The 5833-nt window shown below is 42.2% G+C and overlaps 1 non-coding gene across 1 annotated transcript; it reads right to left on the minus strand.

Moving 5' to 3' along the window:
* Positions 1-3611: 3611 nt before the first annotated feature.
* On the minus strand, positions 3612-3684 carry TRNAF-GAA (transfer RNA phenylalanine (anticodon GAA)). The gene has a single exon. It is a non-coding gene; the product is annotated as a tRNA-Phe (tRNA).
* Between the last annotated feature and the right edge of the window lie 2149 nt (positions 3685-5833).

Genomic DNA, 5833 nt, shown 5'->3' on the forward strand with positions numbered 1-5833 from the left:
AAAAAGCATGTGAACCAAATCCACCAGATTTTGAATCTTTGCCTAAGGCTGAAAGCACATGAAAAGGTTTTTTTCCCTCTGAACCCCTGCCAGGTATTAACTTCAGTATTAGGTGGACATTTAAAAAAGCATATGTGAGTATATCTGAAGTGGCAGAGAAGCTCCCCAGTTGCAGAGAAGGAACTTTGTGACTAAATCATAAAGGCCTAATTAGACAGCCTGTATTTGTGTCCTAGCAGGGGGTTCATCTTGAGGGAAGAAGCTGAAAGAGAAATAAATGGAAATGTTTGCTGGCAAGAAGAGGCCTAGAGTGCAGCAAAAAAAGATTGTGTAAAGAAGGTACAGCTGAATGAAAAAATGCCTGAATATTCTGTGAGGAGCAATAAAGCAGCAACACTTGAGGTTATTTTCACAGAACCTGCCAAATCACATTAGAAATCTGCATCAAGCCCGCAAAATCAAACAGACAGGAGTTTAAAAGTTCCAGAATTGAGGTTATCTCTTAATTTTATCTTCTTCTTTCACATAAGACTTCAGGCTTTACTCAGTGTGTGCAACCTAAATCCCACACGAAACAAAACAAAGAGATTTTCTTCTGGCTGTCCCCGTGGTTATCACCATTAGTGTTTCAGTGCTCCACAAGATTTCTGGTAAATGTCACAAAAGCTCTGAAATTGGAATTGCCATTACAGGTAAGATTATCTTTATCAATAAAATAGAAATTTCAGGCACTAACATAACACATATTTGTCATAGATTCTTGTGTCTGGGTACTCCTGCTAAAAATCAAACCCTTTGAGGGGTGAGGTGAGACCCACACCCTTCCTGGCCCTCAAGGAACTCAGGAGCAGAGGGGACCAAACCTCCAGAGCAGCACTGGGGGGTTATAGCCAGACCAGTGCATAAAAGCAGTCTCTTCATAGCAAATGACCTTGGGCAGAGCTGTCTCTCAGGGTGCCAGTGCACAAGCCAAGCACAGAGTCAGAGGTCTGACACCCAAGCTTGCACCATGACTCTCTTTTATTCAGCAGTATGAAAAAGGCCAAAAAGTAAACAGCCCTTCTCTGGTTTTGCTTCTTTGATCACATATCTACAGGGAATTAATACCTCCCTAACTCTTCCCCAAAGCACTATAAAAGTCTTTGATGAATAATTGAACACTTTCGGCAAAAAAAAAAAAAATTACTTAACATTTCTTTCCGTCCCCGAGTACTCAAGTGTGCAATCTTAATGTTAATTGAAAACCTTAAAAAATCTTTAGGAAAAATAGTAATATAAGCAGTTACACTACCCCTTATCTGTCTTATCAGTAAGGATCTAAGTAACACTACCTTTGTTTTGTACTAATTAGATATTCATCTGCAGTGAGTGTTCCTTGTATTGGACAAGTAATTCAATACCAATGCTTGTTGTGATGCTGTGATTAGAAAAGGACCAGTGACACCTTCTCATGCACAGATGAAAGATGCTGAACAGAGAAGTAAGGGATGTTACAGATGGATACTGATTGGCTCTCACAATCAAGGGATGACTGTTGTGTGAATATTAAGAGAAGCTTTAGTGATGTATGGTTATGTTATTGTAGTTTAGATGTCCTCTGTTCTCCCCATAGTTCCCTTTTCCCCCTGTATTGTGACCATCAGACAGCCTGGGCTGTCTAGGACAGATAAAGGAGGTGTGCACGTGTGTCCCTTACCTGGGGCAGCTGGGAATGGAAAAGCTTGGTGCTCAGGGTTGCAGCATGGCAACACCTGATCTCCAATCAAGTTCCAAGAAAGCAGTCTCCACCGATAAATGGCAAAGAGCTGACTGACAGACCTTGGGAGGGGCCAGGGCTGGCTGAGGCAACCCCCAGGAGTATAAAAAACTGAGCATTCATTTTGAAGACAAACTGGCCATGTGGTACAGATGAGGGGCAGTTCCCAGAGCTGCAGCTTTTTCCTTATGCAGTCCTTTGTGGTATTTTTGCTAAGGTTTAATAAACCTTTTTAAATTTTCAAAGTGAGCAGTTGTTTCTCATAGGGAGATGTTTTACTGCTATGTTTTGCACTGGTGACATCAATATTGAAAGTCTTTTTCTGTGTATTTTTCTGGTGTCAGTGTAACAAAAAGCTCACCAAAAAAAATTACCCGAAAGCAGGAGAAAATGTCTTAAAGACAGAAAGAATTTAATTTCTTTAGCTTACCAATACAAAGGTGGGTGCTGACTTGACAGTTTTGTAATGACCAAATGCCAGGTACCAAGAAAGATCTCTGATCTAGCAGAGAAAAGGTTTAACAAAGGGCAGGTCCAGATTAAAGGTACATATTTGAAAAAATTGCAACAAATTACCAAAGACAACCTGTCTCGTGAACTGTCCGCCTCTTCACGTCTTCAAATCAAAACCAGACACTCTCCTTAAAAACATGCTTCAGAAAGCCCAAATTATTTTTCTCGATTTACATGTAAAGAAAGGATCAGGAAGAAACAGATGAACGGTAAAGATGAGGAGACATTAATCACCAGCTTTCCTGACCCCGAAACTGTTCCTTTGGCTTTGTGAAAAATGCCAATCGCTTGTTTTTAAAATTTTAAAAGTTTAATAGTAATAAAACAGTTCTAAAAAGAGCAATATAATTAGAGTAATAAAAATGTGGACAGTTAGGATTTAGGACAATATGAGACAATAAAAACAAAGAGTTACGGACACTCGGGGTACCTCTTTCTGGGCAAAATAAGCCTGAAAAAGGACACCTTAACAGAGGATTAACCCTTAAAAGCAATAGCCTGTTGCATACATCTCATACATAATGCATAAATTCCAATCAAACAAAGGGTTCTGTCATTGTCAGCTTCTTCCTTTCAATGGCTGAGCGAGGTAGGAAGAAGTTAGTTTCGTCTGATAATGGAGCAATAAATTCTTTTTCTCTGAAAGATTTAGGTGTCCTGTGGCTGCTATCTGGTGCGACTACCTCATTCCTTTCTTTAAAAAAATATCCCACATACATAGTTTCTATTTTAACTACAAAAGTTACATTAGAAAACTACATTTGCCATACTATTAAAATGTTAATACAGCCCGACAAATCAATACAAAATAATACATATAGTCAATATTTGCGTAGAGCCATATAATATGCACTTTTCACACTTTTTGTGAAGTAAAATAGTTTCATTGACAGTAGAGGAACAGTGAGGTCCAGGAAGTTTTGAACTGCGGTTCAGATTTTGGCAAGAAGCAACCTCTAATCATTCTGTCCTGTCCCAGTCCCCTCGAGCCACTCTTACCCCCTCTTGTCCCTTCCCTCCCGCTCACCCCGCTCAGTTTCACTTTCTCCTCCTGTCCCTGCCGTCGTGAGATCGCGAAGGGCATAGGAGGGAGCAGGAATGAAGCTCGCTGCTTTCTTTTAATTTCTTCCACCCCAAATAAAAAGCTTAAACTTAGAGGAGCTGAGAAAGGAAACGGGAAGGCAGAGCACGCTGCGCCAGGAGCGACGCTGTCGGAACCAACCCGTCAGGGCAATTCCCAGGCGCTGCCAAGCCCCGGGGCGCTCGGAGCCCGCGGGCCGGCCCGGCAGCAACACCCGCACACCGCCTCCCGGGAGGGCGAGGAAAAGGAGGAAAAGACTCCTGCCGAAACCCGGGATCGAACCAGGGACCTTTAGATCTTCAGTCTAACGCTCTCCCAACTGAGCTATTTCGGCTGCCGCGTGTTTGGTTGTGCGGTGAGATATCACTAATTCCTTCCTCCACCCTCGCTATCCGGCAGTTTACATTCTAAGATCTAAATAAACTGTTTGTTATTAGCCTTGCGGCGCTGGATGCCGCAAACGAGACAATGACGGGTCCCCGCAAATAAAATTTTGCCGTAAGCCAAAGACAAATCAGCAGTAACACAAAACTATGCATATACAAACATCTACGCACAACACACACGTCAGAATGAAGGTGTTTTGGCAGTGGCTCCCTGATTATTGGGGGAGGTAACAGGAACTAGAACGTTATGTGGGACTCAGGAGCATTAAATTGGCAGCATTTTACCTTCAGTTTTCAGGGATTTTATTTTAAAGTCTGACAAAATGTGTGCAGAGATGATGGTGTCACAAAAAGACATGAACAAGAAGGGCACCTGCACCTTCTTGTGTCCACTGGAGAAGCTCCCTGTGTCCACACAAATCACAAATCCCGACTAAGTAGTGTGAAAAGAAAAAATAGTTTACATTCACGTTGTTGATTAGGCATTGATTTCAACAGGCAACTCGTAGCACACTCCTGTGGCTACAGGGAAAAGGTAGAGGATGCATCAGAGTGCCCACATTAGTGCCTGTGGTGGGCACTGACATCTCAAGTTTGTACTGATTTGCACAGCCCATGGCATAGGAAAAGCCACACTGTAAGGGGAGAGAGGCTGCTTTGCAAAATTGTCCACTGCTGCTCCCTCCTGTTAGTAAAAAACACCACGACTCTCTTCCATAGTACTAGAGGAATTTAACAAACCCCTCCTTTTTCAAGTGGGGAAGAAGCAGCCTCAGCCCAAGCCAGCCATGTGAATATTTGGTAACATAAATCACCCTGTTTCCTTTTATTTTCAGAGTGTATTTTTCCTCACGTTGTCCCACATTTGTGGGTTCTTCAGGAGCTGACATGTTTTCAGGAATCAAATGCCTGTTTTCAGAAGCACAAAGGCTGAGGACTGAGCCAGCAGTTTAGTGACTGAAAACAAAAATTCAGTTAGGGAGAGGTTAAAAAAATCCACCCACACTTTTGCTTAAGAGATGTGTGAACAACATACTGATACAAAATCTCATCTTCTCATTATTTTCCATTGCCACTGGCAATGATTGTTTTGCTGAGAAATGATGAATATAATCCCTTAACAAGAATGTCTCCTACCGATGCAGCTAACACAATCTGTGATCTTTGGTGCCGATAAACTCCAAATGTGTCACGGCATGCACAGAAGTCAAAACACTATTGACTTAAGAGTTTTCATACATTACCACAACAATCAGAGGTACTATGGAGCAACAGGTTACTCTGATTCTTATCTTTAGAAATGTCTGTTTTGCCAGGTGAGATGGAAATGACAATGGGAATAAAAACAAAAACTAAAGGTAATCCAAAACAAAATTAAATAAAAGAGAAGGACAGTTCAGTCTCAGATATAGCATATTTAATAAAAGAGTCAGCTTTTCCCCTAACAGAATTTGGCGAGGGGGTTTGTATTAGAAGTTCCTCCTTCTCTAGAAAGATATTTGCATTTTGTGCCTGTCTAATGAGCATAAGAATACAGTTTCAGCAAAATGGAGCATTCTGAGTAAAAAAAACCACAAACCAACAAAAAACACCACATTTTTCACCCACAGTCTTTCTCCTGTATCAAAGAAAGTAGAGGGTGGACAAACCAAAGGTATTTTCTAGTCCATCATCTTACGACAGTATAAACCAGCCTAAACCACAGCTGACACCCCTTAATGCAAGCAGCACACAAATTTAAATAAGTGCTGAGATCAGAGCAGAGAAAGCCATGGAGAAAGTAAGAGCTCTCTTTATTTCATAAAGTGGAGCTGATACACACATACACCACAAATGCCTCACAGGCCACAGCTGGCAGGGTAAGCTGTGGCTGCCCCATCCCTGGCAGCGCTCAAGGCCAGGTAGGATGGGGGTCCGTGTCCTGCACATGGCAAGGGGCTTGAACTAGGTGATCTTTAAGGTCCTCTCCCAGCTGAATCACTCTGATTCTGAGTGCAGATGGCTCTGCCTCAGCTGCCCACTTCAGTATCTTCCAACTCCTTTCACTTGCTGCTGGCAAGGGATGCACTGAATGGCAGCTGTGGTACACCAAGACAT

The sequence above is a fragment of the Haemorhous mexicanus genome, chromosome 2, assembly GCF_027477595.1.
Source record: "Haemorhous mexicanus isolate bHaeMex1 chromosome 2, bHaeMex1.pri, whole genome shotgun sequence".
Taxonomy (NCBI): Eukaryota; Metazoa; Chordata; class Aves; order Passeriformes; family Fringillidae; genus Haemorhous; species Haemorhous mexicanus.